The sequence below is a fragment of the Hemiscyllium ocellatum genome, chromosome 4 (assembly GCF_020745735.1).
Source record: "Hemiscyllium ocellatum isolate sHemOce1 chromosome 4, sHemOce1.pat.X.cur, whole genome shotgun sequence".
NCBI lineage: Eukaryota > Metazoa > Chordata > Chondrichthyes > Orectolobiformes > Hemiscylliidae > Hemiscyllium > Hemiscyllium ocellatum.
In genome coordinates, this window is record NC_083404.1 from 121,167,479 (window position 1) to 121,189,307 (window position 21,829).

A 21,829-nucleotide genomic window follows, 5' to 3' on the forward strand; every position below is an offset into this window, starting at 1 on the left:
AATTCTTCCCTTAATTGCCTCCAATGAATTGACATTTTTTTTAAATAAGGGAACCAAAACTGCTGACAATACTATGGAGCTGAAGAGGTCAGGCTTAGGTCAATGTGAAATTATCTTTGCTAGGCTCACAGAGGATAACTTTACAACAATCATTTAAAGCTATCATTGTTGAGTTTGATATTTCTTTCAGGTATGTTGTCACTCACTTATACTGGTTCATCTACATGATGCTTATGTCATTTTGATTCATGGGCATCATTTAAATAGACTGCGTCCAAATCCAACCTGAAACCAAAGTTAAAGATACCAACCCAAAGTTGTGCCATGAATTGGATAAACTTGGCACAAAATCATGGGCAGAGACCTTTCTGGCAACAGAATCTGATTGTCAGGTTAGCAGTGAGGTATAGGGAGCATTGGTAGTAATCTGCAATTACATTTGGGATAGGAAGTGAGGGGAAAAGCAAATGGTATTGATAGTGTTAGGAACTCCTGTTGCCCAGGACAGAGAAAGGTTTCTGTCACTGCTGTTCTATTCATTAACTCTGACTTTGCACAGGTTCCTTTGCAAGAAGGCTAGTTTCTGGAGAGAATCATCTGTGTGTTGTAACATCCAGGAGAAAAATGGAGGAGCCATTTCCCAAGATCCATGCAGTCTTTCATCCGTGAGTGCTCGTGCTAATGTGTTTGCCATAGAATATTTGTCAGTTCACAGATTCAGACAGTTTTACAGCAGTAATTCATTGGAAACTAGTGCTTTCCAAAGCAAAGCTGCCCATGTGCCCAAACAATCCAGTTATTTGTCACTGATAAAGTTATCAATAGTTATTGTAATCTAAAGACTGCAAACAATTCTTCTTAAGGATTACAGCCTGGAGATTTTTCTCGCTGCTGAAGGTAACAGAATTTATTGACCAGTTTCCAGTTCCTTTTACTGCCACCTGGGGAGGCACTGTTGTTGTGGTAAAGACATTGAAACAACAATTGTGAGTCCCAGCCTCAGTTTATGGGAATGTGGGTTCACATCCCACTATGGTATAAATTGGACTTTAAAAATCTCAAATTATAATGACGACAATGAAGCAATTGTTGTAATAAAATGTAATTCTCTAATAGGCATTCAGGAGGAAAATTCAGGAGACCCCCTCAAAACATTTTAAGAAAGTAGCCAGACCCTACCTTTGCTCGTTGTTTTAAACAGGTATGAAGTGGATATTCCAGGAGAGATACACCTGGTCAAACCACTTAGTTTCAAACAAAACAGAATTCTTTTACAAGATTATTGAATGAATCACACTCAAAAGAGAACAGAATACCTAATAACTTAATTTAACCGAGATTCCAACAAATTATCCCAACTTAATGATACTGTTTCAAATACTTGCAACAATCCCCATAAACACTCTCTTCCATTTAGTTATTTCTTTGATAGCAGCCTCAAAACATAGTTCCCTGTTTTCAGTGAATAGCCAGGCTGCCAAAACCAAAATCAAACCAGGGAAAAGCTGAACTGGGGGAACTGCCGCTCCCCTTTCATTGTACAAGTTGTTTGTTTTAAAAATTGGAAGCTGTTTTGCTTGTTACCTATAGTCAAATTGGCCCTAAAACCCATCCAAGCCAGACTTTTCAGAAACGCTGCTTTTACAACCACCAGAAAAAGATACAAGGACAGCATGACCTTGCTAAAGGAGCAGCACTGTCACACTTACCTGGTCTGGCCTACATGTGACTCCAATGCTTCAATAATGTTCTCTTTGAAATGACCTAGCAAGCCTCACAGTTCTATCAAGCTACTAAAAAAAATCTTAAAAACTGGAATGAAACTAGATGAACCACCTGGCACAACTTTGTCACAGACAGAAAACAAAATTGGAAATTTAGCTTTGTCGACCTCACAAACATCCAAGGCTCAGTGTCAAATCTGGAGAGCCGTTCCACACACTAGTCAAGCAACAGCGTGACATAGTCATACTCATGGAATCGTACATTATAGATAATGTCCCAGACACCACCATCACCATCCCTGGAAATATTCTGTCCCAATGGTAGAAGAGGCCCAGCAGAGATGGGAACACGGTATACGGATGGGAGGCAGTTGCCCTGGCATCCTCAACATTGACTCTGGACCCCCTGAGATTTTGTGGCATTATGTCGAATGTGAGCAAGGACACCTCCTGCTGATTAACAGTTACCCTCTCCCCAGCCAGGTCACTCACACCAATATCCATTATCTGGTGAATCAGTACTCCTCCATGTTGAATAACACTTGGAGGAAACATTGAGGGTAGCAAAGATGCAGAATGTAATCTGGATGTGGGATCTCAATGTCTGCCACCAAGGGTTGATTAGCAGCACCACTATCAAACATGTTACCTAAGTTGTAAAGGCTGTTAGACTAGGTCTGCGGCAGATAATGAGGATGCCGATAAGTGGGAAAAATAGAAAATGCTGGATAAAGTCCAAAGATACACAGGTTAGGTGGATTGGTCATGCTGAATTGCCCACCGTACCCAGGGATATGCAGGTTAGGTGGGTTAGTCTTGGCAAATGCAGCTTTACAGGGATAGGGTAGTGGGGTGGGTCCGGGTGGGATACTCGTCGGAGGGTCAGTGTGGACTCAATGGGCCAAATCGCCTGATTCTATGATTCAATGAACTCCACAGGTCCAGCAACATTCTGCGGAGAGAGAAAAGCAATAACATTTTGAGTCCAAAATTACTTCTTCAAGAGATGGTCTGAAGAAGATATCTGTCACTTTCCAAAGCAAGGTCTGCAGGCTTGTGGCCTGGGGAGGAAGTGCTGGCACTGAATATCACAATGGGCATTTAAATTCTTTATCACCAGCTCATTTCAAACCACAACTGGAGACCCTTCTAATGAGATCTACCCTAACTGGTTCCAAGGTAGCACTAGGATACTCCAGTCGGACTTCACTGCTCACCAGTTCCTTTTCCTTTCTCTTTTAATTTTTCACCTCTTTGTAGCATTTTACTTCATGAGCCCCCCCTTCCCCCACACTTCACTTAAGTTTTGACTGCTCTGCCCTACCTCCAGTCAAAGGAACAGGCTGCGGCTGGAGACCGAGCCGGAGCAAAATGCCTGGGCCAAATACAGTAGACAGGCTCAGTGGTTAGCACTGCTGCCACACAGAATCAGGGACCCAGGTTGGATTCCAGCCTCGAGCAACTGTCTGTGAGGAGTTTGCACATTCTCTCCGTTTCTGCATGGGTTTCCTCCGGGTGCTCCGGTTTCCTCCCACAATCCAAAGATATGTAGGTTAAGTGAATTGGCCATTCTAAATTGCCCATAGCATTCAGGGATGGTTAGATTAGGTGCAATCGTCAGGGGTAAAAAGAGGTTGGGGAATGGGTCTGGATGGGTTACTCTTCGGAGGGTCGGTGTGGACTTGGTGAGCTGAAGGGCCTGTTTCCACACTGTAGGGTCACTCCAATTCAGGTACAGCGAGCGGGAGGATTCACAGGCCCGAGACCTGCAGCAGTGGCAAAGTGAGCACAGGCTGAGTCCCACAATGGCAGCGGAGGGAGCGGGAGGATTCAAAGGCCGAGACCTGTGACCCAACGTACACTGAATCCCACGGGGGAGTGAATGGACTGATCCTCAGAGTGGCAGTGTAACAGGAGTGTGCTGGAGCCAGAGGGGTGGCTGAGTGAATCCTAGGTGGAGGCTGATGCATGCAGCAGCTTAGTCTCCTGTTCTGGGGCCAGCAGGCATAGATCATGTTGGAGAGAGACTGGAACTTACGTACTTATGATCACTTCCTATTATCATTCTGGACTTTTTAAACTCTGTTCCCATGTTATTCTATATTTGATTTTATTCTGTAACAACATTCAAAGTATCTGTATCCAAGTATTGTGTACTTAAAATGACACCAAGAGATGACATGACAAAGTTTTACTGCACTAATTTATTCTATTCAACTCTATTCAGGTACATGCTTTACATCTGATCATGTTTTGAACACACATTTTCCTTGCTTTTGTTTAACGTGATTGTGTTCGTGAAGGTGATTCCAGTTACCTGGGTGTTATTGAGTATTCATGAAATGCTTATGAATGCAAAAGAAGCTCTTAACTAGCACCATTGGTTGGTGACTCTTCTGAATGTTAATACTGAAAGTTAATCTAACGACGGGAATCTGAATGTTAACATTCCACCCAGTAAATTGCCTCCTCCCACCTTTCTAATTTCTCCAGCCAGGCCTGGAGGATTGGGACATAATCACCAAAGTCACATTTTTAAAAATGCGTATTAGTTCCACATCCTGACATCTCTCCTAGTTTGCATCCACAGTAAATGTTAATGACTCCTTAGAGCGGGACAAAGTCCAATCATTTCACTCTGAGGTGATGTGCAAGAGTTATAGTTAAAGATTAGTCAGTAAGGGCAGGAGAGATTTAAAAATGCCTAAATTCAACAGACTGCATATATTTATGGCTCATAAAATTACAGAGAATAGTACCTTGGGTTATTTTAATCGAGTCCATTTCTAATAATTGGCTTAATTGATATTTTAGCCATTGTGCAATAATGCAATTAAAAATGAAAAATGTGAATTGCTGGTAGCTGCAAGCAAAATCAAAGTCTAGCAAAAGAACTGGCTTTCAACTTTAGTGTCACTTCGATTCAACTTTATCACCATCACCTTGAACATTCTCTCCTTAATTGCTCAATTAACTTCTATTTCTCTCGCAAAATGTTTAATAGTTTCTGACATCAGAAAACAAAAATAATTCAAAGCCATGTGATGAAATCCTCCACTTGTATTTAATTTTCCTTTGTACTGAGCAAGCCAACATCCACAATGAAATGTAACATTCATAGAATGGACACTCCCAGAAGTTTTTAAGTGGCAACATTCAATAATGCCTAGCAATACGTCAGGGGCTTGTTCCAAAGCTTTCAGTAGGTGCATTAGCGAAGTTCAAGAGTCATTAATGATAAATTCAAAGGACATAGATCAATTCAAGATGTTGTGGGGAACAACGTCAATTCAGGGCCATTGTGATAATTTTCAGCTACAACTTAGCTGTTGAAGAAAAAGTCAGAGACTGGGACAGGAGCAAACTCAATATCAGACAGTGATGTCATTAGCTGGTCCACCAAAAGTAGCTGAACTACACAGGTGCTGTGGCTCAGTGAAGCTTTACAGCAGTTGGGTTTTTAGGGGTCCAGAAAGTTCTGGAAGCTGTGCAAACTCAGAAGGTGGTGCTTGTCACTGACTGATAGGCAAATATAGCTTAGAGTGGACACTGAAAAGCCACAAGCAGTTTTTGCTCCATATAACTGAGCAAGGTTAGGGAAAACCTCAGTGTTTATCTAATTTGGTGAAGCTGGCTGTAAGTGAAAAGCTGGAGTTGTGCCGATGACTAGATTTTTGGACTCCAAGGATTATGGTCCCAGTAAAGGAGAATGTTCAACCTCAGCATGAGCAGTCACTGAGGCAGTCCATTACAGAGAGATTCTAGAGAGGGAGCTTCACGGCTGGATTGGCAAAAGTGAAGAATTGTAATCCCATATGAAGGTTAATAAGATTTATGATCCACTGTATCATTAACTCCACTGGAGTTGCTGACAAATCTGTCGATCTGTCTTGATTGCAATGGATATTTTATGTGCGCTGTGGGGATGTTCAATGACAGTATATTACCCACATTTACTGCGTGTTAATGCTAAATGTTAGGAATCAGTTGTGCCAACATTGTAAATTGTACTAGTGTTCTAAAGTCTACTATTTGCTTAAACCCATGAATCTTGTAGCCTTATTTTATCAGAACTCCCCTAAAACTCTTCTTTTATCTAATTTAAAAATAAAGGTTACTGGTCCTTAACTAATCACAACATACATTGATAATCTTGTCAGGGATTGTAATATAAAGTAAGCAGTCTGGTCCAGGACCAAAATAGCTAAGCAAATCTCATCCTCAAAAACAGCAGAATCACAGTTAAGAATATTCATTCCTTGAGAATTCTTCCTTAATGAACAAACGATGTATGTTGTAAGAGATGTAACTTACATTAAATTTAGGACATAAACATAATAGTTTAAAACACAACAAAATATAAATTATGATATGCAAGGCTTTGATTGCAATAAACCAGGCATTCTTTGGGATAACATCTTTGCTTCTTTGACTTTCCACTGACTTTCTTTTTTGATATCGCTCAAAAAGACTGAATTAAATAATCAGATACTTGTGTTCATTACAGGCCAACCCTTTGTAGTTCTGCTCCATTGCTCAAAATGGCACACAGGCAGGCGTGGATTGGACTGAAACAAACACAGGGAATGCTGGACAACTTAACATGTCTGATAGCATCTGTGGAGAGAGAAATAGAGTTAACATTTTCAATCAGGTATGACTCTTCTTCAGAACTGACTTGGATTGAACTGGGGTTAAAGCTCAACAGCAAAATTTTAATATTTCACCCTTAAAAGTGAAAGGGGAAACAATGATTTGTTTGATGGTTTGATCTTGTTGAAAATATTGGTGAAATCCTCGAGGGATAATGACTGATGAAGTAGATATTTCTTCCCAGTTTGGCAAAGAACCAAAGGGAAAGGTGTTACACTCTACCACAATCAACCAACATCAAACATTACTTAACAAGTAAAAAAAACATCAAACTAAAACACCAGTAATTTTACATTAACTAACCAAAACATGGCTGAAACTAATACATAATTTTTGATCCACAAAACATTTCCAGCAGAAAAGCAACATTAAAAGAGTAACCACACCATTACCCACAGTCCTCCAGTTGGGTCATTTCTCATAGTCATGCTGGTTGAAACTAATTGTCTTTTGACAATTATTTCACTCAGCCTTAGTTTCCCAAATGCAATTATCCCCAGCAAAGACCTTTCTGTTCCTTAAAGTTTCAAGAACTGCACCTATTCTGATCATTTCCCATTATTTGGAAACAGAAACCTCACAAATATTATCCTTAATTGTGGAGACAAGATAGTTGCTCCTTCTCCTTGTGCAAAGACACCGCTGTAACTTCTTTGTACATATGTCTCAACAGCATTCCTGACTTATCCTGGGAAAATATGTTAAAATTATTCCTTGACACTTAAGAGTCTCTGAACTTATGCGTGGCAACCATGTCATGTAGATTTGTCTTTGAGGTGAGGTGTTGGTCATGGCTTTACTGAGACCCTTTAAAGAAGTTCCTGTTTCATCTAGCATTAAAGGAGAGATTTTATTAATTTAACCATTAAAATTTAACAGCGTTCATGACAATAGTGGGTGCAGTCCCCAGCAAGGCTCCAGATCTTTTATGGTCCCAGACAGGATAAGCCAAATTGATAAAGTCCCCAGTGAAAAGGGGAAACTTTGTCCAGATCTTTTTCACTGATCCCTTAGGTTGGTTCAAATGAACTCATGTTTTAATAGGAACCAGTTTAAACAGGCTTTCTTGAGTTAACAAGGAAAAACTGGACTTATGAATTACTAAATGCCAGAAGAATTATTCAACACACAAAACACACATAGCAGAAATAAGTAGTGGGTCCAAAAGGATAAAACTATAAATACAGACTTTTACCACCCAGAAGTGTGAAAACCACAGAGTGCAGAATATACTTGGTCAGAGCTTGTATGAACTATTTTCATTTCTTCGCAGAGCTAATGTTCCCATTTGGAGAGGTCAGAAATTTAAGACATTGGGCAAAGAGACCTTGGAAATTGTCAGGTTACATTTGGGGGAGTTGAGTTACGCATTGGCATAAAAAGTCCATAGCTGTCAATAGACATGATAGAACCAAATGGCAAAAGTAATAAAAGGACCTGTGAAGAGGGCCTGTCAAAGTGTGCTGACAAGTTACCAAGATATTAATTCCTGTCATTAAATATTTGAAAATGTATCAATGAAGCTTTATAATGAACCATTACTTGCTATTTTATTCTATCTGTTGACAAAAGCCTGAGAATTTCCATTATTAGATTAGTGCTGCATAACTAATTTTACTATCATCCATTATCATTATATGTCATTGTAATTTCACAGTTTAATTGACAGCTAAATATAATTAAACACTATTTGAAGTGGGACTATGAATTTAATTCTTATTGTTATCAGGGATTGTGCTTTAAATTAAATGTTTACTGTTAGAAGCAGAATGTAAGTGAAATGATGTGAATATATCAGTTCTGCCTTTATGAATTAGACCGTTCTCCTTCAACTTTGAGAAATCTGCAGTAGACACTTTGAATTTTACTTCATAAAAGTTCATTTTATCTCATATCTGCCTGGGTCCTGAGGTCTACTATGTTGGATAAAAGTGAGTTGACATAATAGGTGTAAGGACATCAGATGCTGCGTGGAAGATATGTGTTGACAGGAATCAGTGCTAAATTGGTATAAAAACAATAATCAGAATAAAATGGGCACAGAGAATATGTTGGCACAGAGGAGATGAGGTGTTATGGAGTGTAGGTTCAGAGCATGAGGTCAGGAGTTCAAACAAAGCAGAGCATTTCAGAATATCCGCCATTGAAAATAGAATAACCAGAGCAGATGCGATAGAGATTAGAAACTGAGAGCAAAATTCATATCATTATAGGAAATGGGATAAGAAGACACATAGGAATCTGAGAATCTGTGTGAGTCATTGGATTTGGAGTGAATATCTATTGAAATCTCTTACCATATAAAGGGAAGAACCAGAGACTAAACAGGATTATGTAGTGAATAGTTGAAAATTTGAAGGAAAGTTTATTAAATACTCAACAATGCAAGACAGTTAAGAGTCTCTGAACTTTTCTTACGCGCTGCAACAAGATCATGTGGATTTGTCTCTGAGGTGAGGTGTGGGTCATGACTTCAGTAAGACCCTTTGAAGGAGTCCCTGTTTCACCTGGCATTAAAGGGGATATTTTGAAATGTAACCACCTAGACAGTACAGCGTTCATGACAATAGTGGGTCCAGTCCCCAGCAAGGCTCCAACTCTTCTACGGTCCCAGGCAGAATAAGCCAAATTGATAAGGTTCCCAGTGAAAAGGAGGAACTTGTCCCACATCTTTTTTTACTGATTGCTTTGGTTGGCTCAAATGAACTGATGTTTTATTAGGAGCAAAAGCAAAAAGCAATAGCAAGGAAGGCATCATTATAATTGAAAAGAGATAATGAAGAGTCTCTGTTATGGTGACGTGAAAGTAAGGTCAACACAGATTTGATAAGCTCGTGAGTCTCTTTTTCAATGGGAATGGGACCGAGTGGGTTGCTTTACAGAAAAACCAGCATGAATTCAATGGACTGAATAGCCTCCTTCTGCAATGAATCTGTTGCTTTGTAACATTTTTATGATTCCAGTTCCATCCTTATTTTAAATTGCCTACCAATGTTTCAACCCAACATTTCCCATGCATTAGCCTCATGGTCCCAAAATATGTAGTAGCACCCTCTGTCAGATTGATTGTGAACAGTAATACAAACATTGGCAGCCTCAGAACAGATCCTGACTTCGATATAATCGTTTGGATGTTTCGGATCTAATAAAGTGAATTGCCTTTCTTAGTTTTCATAATCTTTTAATTGTGCTGAAATAGTTAGAATAAATCTTTCACTTATCTCTGAAAGACATAATGACACATAGAACATTTAGATGGAGCAGGAAAATTATCTTACAATGTACAGCTATTCAAATCTGGAACATATATTTGGATAGAGTCTCTTTGGGAGATACCTACATGCTTATACAAGATCTAATATCATGGTAATCACTGACAATTCTCTTACAATGTGGATTTTTTTGTTCATTTGCATTTAATTATGCCACAGATATTGTAATATAAGTCACATCCATGCTTAAATGAAGTCAGTATATAATTAAACTTTAAGCAGTTGTAAATTATATACAGGCATAATTGAGATCAGATTATTAATAAGCGATACTTAAGAATTGTAACTTAGTGTGCAGTATGTGCACCTTTTCCAGCATAGCAATTTTCAAGAGAACTCCTTGCATACGTTATGCTTGATCTTGAAGTTTATTTAATTCAATTACTCAATTATCAAACTTCACTCATTAAAAGTATGTGCAGTAGTTCTTACCATGCACTTGTTACATGTACAGCTGGTTTTCTTTCTGTAGCCTGGTGCAGTTCTGATTGAAGTAGCAATATGAAAATGCCTTTGAAGTTAACAATCTAAGTAAAGTCATAATCAAGCAAGGTCACCTCCAATAAAATTTTAACTTCTTTTTCTTGAAAATAGTGGAAAATGAACTAAAAGTGCTCTCGTTTTCTTAAATTGCAAGATTTTCTGTCGTCGTACCTCAAGTGAAGTGGATAGACTGGGGACATCACTGAAAGCATTTTAAAGAGTATAAGCTAAATTTCTTGAGGGGGAATTATTTCTTCAAAGGAGAAAAATGATGAAACAATTTCCAGCTGGCATTATTCAAATTAAAATAAACTTCTCTTCAGTTAATTTCAAAATGATCAACATAATGTTCAGCACCATTCACAACTCCTCAGATATTGAAGCAATCCATATTCAAATGCTACAAGACCTGGAGAACATCCAGGCTTTGGCTGACAACATTCACATCACCCAAATGCTAGGTAATGACCATCTCCCTAAGATCTCCAATATAACCAGCGTCTTTTGACATTCAATCATAATACCCCTATTGAATCCTCCACTATCAACATCCTGAGATTACCATTGATCAGAAACTCACCTGTAGTTACCACATAAACACGATGGCTACAAAAGCAGGTCAGAGGCTAAGAATACTGTGGTGACTAACATTTTTCTACCTCCTGGCTTCCAAAGACCTGTCCAACATCTACAAGGCTCAAGTCAGGAGTGTGATGAAATACACCCTGCTTACCTGGATGGGTGCAGCTCCGAAACACTCAACAAGCTTGACACTATCCAAGACAAAGCACCCGCTTGATTGGCATCACATCCATGAGCATCGATTCCACCCACTACTGATGGTCAGTAGCAACAGTGCGTATTATCTTCAAGATGCAGTGCAGAAATTCACCAAAGATCCTCAGACAGCACAGTCCAAAGCCTCAACTACAGTGATCTAGATGGACAAAGATAGCAGATAAATGGGAACACTACCACTTGCAAATCCTCCACCAAGCCCCTCACCATCCTAACTTGGAAATATATTGCTATCATTTCACTGGGTCAACATCCTAAAATTCCCTTCCTAAGGGCATTGTAGGTCAACCTACAGCATGCGCAATGTTTCAAGAAGGCAGTTCAGCACCATTGTTGCAAAGGCAACTAGGAACAAACAATAATACTTGCCCACTAGCGATACCCATATTCCATAAGTGAATAGAAAAAGGAGGTTTAAGGTTTTATCTAGGTTTAAATTTCTTGAGGATTCCCTGATCTCCAATAGACTTGTAACAGAGCCAGAGAGCTTTGAAACTTTACAAAAACTGACCAGATGCTAAATAAATGCAAGCATTTTTCCTTCTTCAAGTCTATCAGTTTATGGAACTCAACTTTTTAAATCATAAAAAGAATTCTGAACCAGGAAGATGAGTTTCCACATTTAAACAAAAATGTCAACATCTTTAATATTTTCCTACCAATTAGTTTCACCTCTATGTTTAATTCTTGCTCTTTATATCACATTTCATTATTGATCTGTATCTTTATCAGCCTTTTATCTGATAAGTTAATGGTTTGCAGGTCAGAAGGATATTTCCACACTTCCAATGTCACCAAGCCATATCCATAAACTGCCCTGATCCCAGCCCTCTCCCCAGTAATTATCTCTATTAGGAACTGCATTGACAGATTTTGTTCCTACCATTTTACAACTCTCAATCATCAACCCACTCAAACATAACAAAATATTTAAATGAACATTCAAAGCCTTAATAAGAAGCTGAGACAGTTTAAAAGTTGAGAGGTTTGGAAATTGGTAACTCCATTCATTGAATTACATCAGCACTCTTGCATTATAAAATGAACTACCTATCCCGTTTTCTCTCTATGAGCTGAATCTTATCAGAAATTGGCTAAATGTCATCTTTTCCAAACTCCATGTTGGGTTTCTCTCCATAAGGCCCAGCAAACTTGCCCATATTATCATCCCACTGCTCTTCTTAATTAACCATGCATGACATCTCTTTGGTCCCCCTCCCAACTAATTCTCCCACTTGTTGTAGGCAGACATATTCCTAAAATTCTATTCCTAATTTCTGGAACCTCACAGAGTTTCTACCTCTGATGCAAACTTTAAATGGCTATTGTGCACTTGTTTAAGCACAGTCAGCCTGGAACTATCTTTCACAGCCTATGACATCTGCTCTGGACATACCAGATAAATAGAAACTGGCACTCCCTTTTTACAAACTGGAACCTGGACGTCTTGGTGGGCAAGGTTGTATGGAGAAAGGATGTTCTCTCCACCGAGGATTGGCATTGGAGTTCACAATACCAATTGTGGGGTTGAATTGATTAATTAAGGAGATTGGACATGACTAAACCATGTCTGGTGACAATTGTGCAGACAAATCATAATATCCATGCTTCATACTCATTGAAATGTTTGCTGTGTTCGGCTACCACTACCTGTTCTATTCACATTCTCTTTGAATAAAGAGAGGGTGTTTGATAGCAGGAACCTCAGTGCTGCTTAAAGACACCCATCATCTATTGTATGGGAGCTGATTATGACTGCAACAACCAATGAAAGCCAGACAATGTGATGGTTGTGTGAGGTAAAGAAACAGCATTAACAGCAACATTGTCAAATGCTGCATTGGTGATATCAGTACAGAAAGTGGAGAAGGGGAAGGTATTCTTTTCCCAGTAAGGCTGAAGGAGCCTTTCAGCATGTAGTGAACAAGTAGTATGGAAAGACATAGCCTGAAGGACAAAATAGAAGAGCTTGAAAAGAAGGAATATTCAAAAGAATAACAACTTCTGAGGAATAGATGCGAAACATAGCAGCAATGAAACAACCTTTAAAGTTGAGAGAATGTATTGACCAAAAGAGCATAATAAAGACCTGAAGAGATCTCATGTCAATCACTGAAGGGATCTTGCCACAACTTACAGTGGCACAGATATTCACCACCCTCAATATCAAGTATTGTTTAAAGCAAATAAAGCTGGATGAAAGCAATAGCCACTTGTTAAATAACCTTTGGGAGATCAGATCCGCTACTCCAGAAGGATATCAATTCAGACACTATGAAATGATTGCTGATCTTCACACTGTGGATGATGTGTTAGTTTATGAATGTGGAGACATATTGTAAGACGACAATAATCAAATTCTAGAATGGGTGCTCAACAGAGTTCATCAAGCTACATAAGATCAACAGATATAAGTGCATTCGATCCTTTGAGTTTGCTCCACTATTTAATCATGGTTGACATGTTTCTCAACCCCATTCTCCTGCTGTCTTTCTGTAACTCTCAATCTCTTTACCAGTCATAGGTCATCTACTTACAGCCTGGATCTTAAAAAAATTGTGAGAGCTGTAGCAGCAATGCAGTGACCAACAGATGCTAAAGTAGTGCAACAATTTGTTGGAGTTGTCAACTATATGGGCTAACTGAGGAAAATTTCACCTGATCACATTTTCATTAAGATGCATCATCCTTTGGAAAGCCTGTCATAGCTATCAGTGTAGATTATGATATTACAAAGACTTTAGAGTTCAGGAATCTATTTGTGGTATTTACCAAATTCAGCTGTGCGGAATCTAGGGCAGTGAGAATGATAGAACAGAGAATTACAGATAACATGTAAGCAGACTTTGATGAACTAATCTACTGAAGAAGGGTAATGGACACACCTCAGAAAAAAATTGGAGGGTTGGGAAGTCTGGTGGTGAGTTTGTGTACAGTAGATCATGGAAGGATCCATTATTAAATTGAGATGTTGAACATATAATAAAAAGGATTCAATGAGGGAAATACAGAGGTATGATTTCCTCTGTTGGGGAATATTGGACAAACGCACGACACAAATTAATAGAGCTCAGCCATTCAGGAATGAAATTAGAATTTTTGTTTTTCACACAGACTCGTGAAATCTTTAAATATGCTCCCTGAATGGTCATGATTGTTGGATCAATTGACATTTTCAAGACTGAGATCAACAGAGTGTTCTCTAGTTCTTCAGTTGAATATGGATCAAAGACAGGATCAAATGAAGTTGTTATAGACCAGCCATGTTCAATAGGCAATCTATCAAGAAATGAAGAAGAGTTTATGCTTTTAAAAATACATGACCTGGAAGCTGCTACCATTCAGATTTAAAATATGGTGATGATATGTTATTGATCAGAAATGTTTTACTGTCTCTCCTTCCTCCCCCTTCTCCTTATCTGCTATTCTCTTACACTATCCCTCTCTCTATAAATGATTCCAGACTGTTGAGTGCATGATAGACTGACTAGAAGCAGGTGGAAATGGGGAGGGAGGGTGCTGAGTAGGGGAGCTCAAGCAGTTGTCAGGAACAGGTCACAATGGTAAGGGGATGGACCATCCCTGGGGACAAAAAAAGTGTCTTTGGGGAAAGGAAGTTTGATGAGAATGAACAAATAGTCAAAGGATTTCACAAACCAATGCAGGGTTCTTCTATTTGACATTTTTCACCTTAATTTCCCTACATGTTTGTAATGACCTGTTGACTGTGGACTAAAGAGTCTTTCTTCAAGTTTTCTGTATACTCAAATCTTACTTCCATTATATTCTGTTTTATTTTCATTTTATTTCTTCTCAGCATCTGCAGTATTTTGCTTTGGTGATCATGGCATCACTGTTGACTTGAATAATTGTTTATAAATAATACCTTCACCAGATAGGCCATGTTAACAGCCTCTTCTATTTGAAAACTTAAACAAGAATAGGCATGGTTTTAAATAAATGATGCTATCACAAAATGTGGCCACCACTGATTGGAGTTACATTTACCCTGTGTTCCTAATTACCACTGAGAAGGAGAAGCTTTTTCCCCTTTATAAATGATTTTCAGTTAGAGTGGGCAGTTTGAAGATGGCTACCTAGTGTACAGAAATTGCCAAAACAGCAAGTGAAGTTGGTCTTCAGGAAAATATAAATGATTTCACCAAATGGGTTCACATGTGAGGAATGAAATTCAACAGAAAAATGTGATGTTATGCAAATCAGCAATACTTGGTGAGCATCTGCACCCAATACGCTATTCCCCTGGAAGTTACAAAAGTATGTCATTACTTAGGAAACCCCTCATCCAAAATAATTTAAAGTGAAATGTATAAAGTCAGCACATAGCCTCCAAGGCATCCAAAATGTTTGAATTTTGAAACAGGAACTCCCATCGCTCTTTTTACTATTGTGAAGGCAATGCAGCATGAGACACTTGGTAGGCCACACCTAAAGTGCAGTGCACCAATTTGGAATCACAGTATTGCTCATAGTATTACCCTCCTTTAGAAAATTCAAGGCCAAACAGCTCATTTATTTCAACTTGCTCACAATGCTTGTGTCATCAAGATGGTCATATTGCTACACTGCCACTGCGTCCAGAAATAAATAAAAGCACACATGCTCCTAAAGCACTTAAAATGGACAATTACATATTTCTAAACAGTTCATTAAGCCTTATATGACAAAGCATGAAATGTTCAAAACCATAGGTCAAACTCTATAAACCTTGATCTATTTTACTTGCTACCTTATTTTTTCCAACAACAAGTAAGAATTGGAGCTATCTTCCACAAACATTCATCTCCATGTGCTCTGAAGATTCATTAAAAGAAAGCCTGTTGAACATTTTAAATTATGGTGACTATCAACTGTAATTGTTACAAATCTCCTGTGAAAACTACCCAGCGAAAGATTATGGTTTGAAACCTACCATGTTCCCTGTAACAAGTTGAGCTGCCTTCCTGAACTCTGGAATGCCTGTGGTGTGCTATGCCAAACAAGGAAAGTGTTTCAAGATTATACCCAATGACAGTGAAGGAATGGTGATTAGGTACAAGCCAGGAAGCCTTGGATGCGAACTTGCAGGTCACAGTGTCCTTATATAATTGCGATTTGTTCTACTAATTGTAGTGGCTGTGACTTTGAAAAGTGCAGATACACTAATACATTAAGTTTGCCCTACACAAAAAAAATCAGTCTGATATTATTGTGTTAAGAAATACACAGGCACTCTCTTCTTCTAACATAGCTGGACTGTAAATCTAAACCTCCCAAATATAACTTCACAGACTAACAGATGCCAGATTGTAATTTTTGATCCATTTATTTACGATTGCAGCTCCTGAAACTGAGTACAGGATTTAAGAATCATCAAATTATTTATATTTTCCTGCATTTCCTCTCCTCCATTTTGAGTCCCTTCTACTCTTCTTCAATCTATTGACCTTCAATTAACGATAATTAGACATGTTCCAGTCCTTCAGGGCTTGACTCTTGAGAGTATATGTGAACCTTGTTTTTTTTTCCACACGAGGTGTCACATTCTGGCCTGATTTCATGGTAAATACATACTTCTCAGCAGGTGCTTAGCTGCTCTAGCATGACAATGTTAATGAATTTGTCTGTTCCTAACATAGAGGCGCCGGAGCCCAACATATACATACAGCACTGCAATCCTACTCAAGGACTGAACTTGGACTCTTTCTGGTCTTGATGTAAACCCATTCATTAAATAAATTTATTCAACAACAATAACCCACATTTATACAGCCCCCTTAATACAGCAGAGTTCCCTGAAGCACTTCACAGAAACATTGTCAAACAAAATTTGGCAATGAGACATATTAGGAAATATTCACACAAGTGACCAAAGGCTTGGGTAATGACATAGCTTTAAAGAAAAAAGAGAGGAAGAGAGACAGAGAGGCTGGTTAGAGAAAATTCTTGATCTTCAGATCTTGACAGCGGAAAAATGATAGCCAATGACGGAGGGACTAAAAGTGTGGAAACTCAAAAGGCTATGTTCAGAGAGCCACATCCCTAAAAAACTTACAAGTTTTTTTTAGGGATGGCAGAGAATAGACCATTCGGGAATTTGAAAAAAAAGATAATGAGAATGTTCAAATCAAGGCATTAACAGAGAAGCAATTTCATGTATTATAATATGTGAATTGCCCATTTCAAACAGCTTTAATAAAGCAATAATACATTGATAATGCATGTCTTAGATTCAATGCATATTGGTAAAATATCAGGTTTTATTAAGAAATCAAAATTTTAACGGGACACTCAGGCTATTTTCCTACGTTATTGTTACTTCATATCACATTTAATGCTAAGATCAAAGCCAGTCTAGTTTCAGCCTACCTCATAAAATTTAAATAACTCTTGAGTTACTGATTATCCTCTGAAGCGCAGTGCGTCACTACACAAATGAAGATAAAGAGATTTTATGGATGGAACAAATGAATTCCCATTATATTTTAGTTTAATAATGATGGTCCATTAGCGAGAAGGGGGAAAAAAAGTTATGCTGTAAGATTTTCAAGCTTGGTAACTCTAAGTTTAACAGGAATTGTGGATGAGTTAATTGTTCTTCACACTTTTTACACTGATGTATGGAAATTGAATGTCCTTACATCCACCTGATTAACTCGGAGAACAAGTTGTGCATTGCAGGTACTTCTGCTGGGTTTAAATAGAAAAACCAACATTGAATAAAAGTTTGTTTTTCCTGACTTTTGAATCTTTACATTGTTAATTTAGTTTCTTAAGAAGCTTATTGATCTCTATTAACCTTTTTGTCAAGGGATAAATGCTGCAGTAGGTTGCAAATATTCCTTTAGTTCTGGGAACAGACTCAAGGCTAATCTAGCTGAAATAGTCCACTAACAAAAACAGCTAATTCCATGTTATTAGATAAGGACCCATGGAACTGCTTTTCCTCTTAACTGGCAAACTCATTCATTATCATTGGCAACAAAATGATGCCCATACTTCTTAGCAGGAGAGGCGTGTTTCCTGCAGGAAAACCATTAAAAAGACATTGCTATAGATATTTACTCATATAACTTATTTTCTGTGGAGAAATCATTCATCCTCAGAACAAAGTTGTATGCAGAAGTTTTAGAGCAGGTGGAAGGTGTATAAGGCTATCATGTCTGAAAGAGGTAATGCTGAGGAATGCAATAAACATCACCCAGTATGGTGAAGTCATATGGACCTGGGCCAGAGAATAGCTTTGGAACACATAGGATTAAGTGAAAACATTGACATTTCCCTCATTGTTTCTGTAATAATGTCTATCATTGCAGTGTACCATGTAATATAATGGCTACCGTGCAACAAGCCACATCTGGTTTAAGACTAGAGGCTCTTCTTATTGGAACAACATATGGTTTTTCCATATCTCATTAAACCAAGCATGCCCTGTTGGAACCAGACTAGGAATGAGGATGATGGCAGCAACTCCAGCAGATGCGTTTTTCACCAAGGTGAACTGTGGTGATGATCCATTTTTCCACATCAGACAGCATGGTGTCTCAGTGTTTAGCCCTGCTGCCTCAGAGCACCAGGGATTAGGACTTGATTCCAGTCACAGGCGACTGTGTGAAGTTTGTACATTTTCCTCATGTCCATGTGGGCTTCCTCTCACAGTCCAACGATGTGCAGGTTAACTAGATAGCCATGCTAAATTGCCTATAGTGTCCAGGGATGTGCAGGCTAGTTGGATTAACCATGGGAAATGCAGCGTTACAGGGATTGGTTAAGGGGGTGGATCTGGGAGGGATGCTGTTCAGAGAGGTAGTGTGGACTTGATGGTCGAATTGACTGTTCCAGACTGTAGGGATTCTATGTTCAGTGGTAGTCATTATTTTTTTCTGAACAACGAGACAGCAGATAGCGGGGGTTAGAAGAATCATCAGAACAAAGGAGGTTGTGCATGAGACATATTAGGAGATGAGAGAAACAACAGAACCTTTAAGAAGAGAAACTTGATGCAAAATTCTACAAGCCACAACCTAGAGCGGATTGCAAAAAATATTTCAGAGTTCAGAGACCAACAGAAGTGAGTGTGACAAATTTTGTTTTGTCGGAACATGAGCCAATGATCTGGAGAAGCAGGGCTTGAGTTATGGTTCAGCCTGAGCATTAACAGTCGGTCTTTGAGTATGATTGAAATCATAGTGGAAAGGGAAAACAAAAAAGAAAGTGTAGCTACAGGCTGAAACAGCCCGAAGTGAAGTACTTATAGCTCAGATTGAGTGTCATTGCCATAAGGTTGATATCATGAAGCTCAGGAAATAAGGGAAACAAAGGACCACAAACACAATTTAAACTGAGGTCACAAGCCCAAATACATCAGGAAACCAGAATTAAAGTGATAAATAACAAAATGATATTCAAGGCAGAGAAAATTTCAATGGAAGATGGACATCGTGAGTCTATTGAGGCTACAGAAAAAGTGAGAGATCTATTATTGAACATACTGCAGTGAGTAACTCATCTTGGACTCCCCACAGCTTGTCCATCATTTACAAGGCACAAGTCAGGAGTGTGTTGGAATACGCCCCACTTGCCTGGATGAGTGCAACTCCAAAAACACCCAAGGAGTGTGATACTGTTGAAGTATCTTTCCACAAATCCGGATGACACATGTTTCAGTACAAGGGTAAATGCTTTATTATCGGACAGCTGGTGAGAGATTCTCACTGACACCAATGAAGTTGCGTCGCCTACTTGTGGTGGCACTTCTCAATGAATCTCTGCTCTACACACGAAGGCAAGATACTTTATAGGAATAATACACAAGTCGACAAGTCACATGGTTGACTAAGATAGGTAGTTACAATTTCACAATGCCCGGTGATTGCCAATTTCCTGTGATAACAAGCAAATAGTTTACAGGGACTTGTTATCATATTCTTCATCATCATATGTTGATGGACAGAGATTTAAAGAGAAGGATTTTGCTTTGTTTTCATTGTTGGATTCACATGTCCATGTTAATAGGTAGGAGAAGCATCGTAATGGGAACAGGAGGCAGTTAATAAGGTTATGGCCAAGGCTATCAGTCTTGTCTAGGGAGGACAAACACCTCTGCCTGAGGTTGCAAGTGAAATTCACATGTATGGTTCCAGAGCATCCTGTTCTCTGGGAGTTAACCAAGCCACCCCCACATCCCACCCCTGTCTCCAGCAAGATGTTCCATTTCATTCTGTAAGAGGACAGGCATGCAATCAATATTGCAGTGAGTCCTTTTAGCTGTGGAATGTTTAACCCTTGAGTTCCCAATATGTCATAATAAAGAAGTAAAAGTGGAACTTATTCTTTTGTGGGTTTCTAACTTCCTCATTCCCTCCTATTGATCATTCGATGATCAACCAGGTCCCCTCAGAGCCTATAACGAAAATACTCAGACAACAGTGGCCATAAGCACCAGAATACTAGAATGCAGGCAACTACAATTAGTATTATAATTCCGATATGCAGCAGCAGGCCTCCCAGTTCTCCAAGAACATCCCCGAGTGGCCAACCCTCCATACCATTGCTAAACCTATTATCAGTAGTTTGGAGAGTATGGATTTCTGGTTTGATATGTTTAGAGAGGTCAGTGATGTTAGTGGACTCGTTCGGGATGTAGGTGCAGCACTCCACCCCTACAATAGCACAGGCACCACTTTCCTTGGCTAACAGGAAGTCCAGGGACAAATAATTCTGGAGGGCCACAGTCCTAACTGCAGGTAGCTATGCATTACTTTCAATTAGAGCACTAGCCGTATCATTGGTGACCCTTTCCCACAAAGTCCTGAGCTGACTTGGGCATGCCAATAGATTCCCGTTGGAGGAGAGAACATTCCCACGCAGGTGAGGAACCCGGTCAAGGACCTTCTGGGTCTTGGGGGTGAGGGTTAGTTATCCAAAATGGGTATGCGGGGTAAAACATATCCCATGTAACACAACCCCCTTCAATCAGAGGGAAGCCAAGGGTAGGCTTTCAACCCACAAATAAAATATGTATCGTTGTAAGCTGTTAAGATGGAAACCGTGCCCTCCCCACCCTGCCCCCACCACAGCCTGGGAGCAGGGTTATTCCAGAGGCAGCTTGATGTTCTGTTTGGGATGGCAGACCAATCAAATACAAAGTAGCCATACTTTGTTAAATTCTGAATAGGTTCGACCCTGGGAATAACAAAACAGCACTTACTCATCCCCACATAAGTACATTTAGAGGATTTCCCTTCTCACCTGAAACAATTGATGTAGTCGATGGTATTGTTGAGAAGACGAGACGGAGGTCCAAGCCATTAGTCGTAATTAGCCAGCCCCTGATACCAGCTTCTGAATGAGGTCAGGTTATACCCTGCCAACTGCCATTCCTGTGCGTCGTCAATGTTAGCAAGATCATTGGAAAGGCTGTGATGCAGTAGCCATTCAACCACTTTGTGACAGCGAGAAGGTAAGGGCCACAAAGGGATTCCACCCCCTCCCCCCGCACCAACAAGTGGGGTGGCATGTGGGCACATATCCAGCAGCGGGTGTCTCTTACCATCACACAGGCTGTCTGGTAGGCCAGGTGCAAAAAGGTATTATGCATAGGGATGTCAGTTTGAAATCCATCTGTTCCCAAAGTCACATTCCCTAAAGTCACCAAAGTCACAAGTATGAAAAACATCTTTGTCCTGAATCGATGTCGGTTTCCGTGCAGATTCCTTTGCAGTCGGTTCTGTGTATCCACCGGGGCTGCCCTTGTACTTTCACAATCATGAGAATGGTCAGCAGCACTTGGAATGGTTTTTTCCATCATGGACCTAGCTTCGTTCGTTCCCAGTCCTTTATCAGGACAAAGTCCCCTGGCTCGGCAGTGGGCAGTCCCCTTCAGGCAAATTGTCGCTT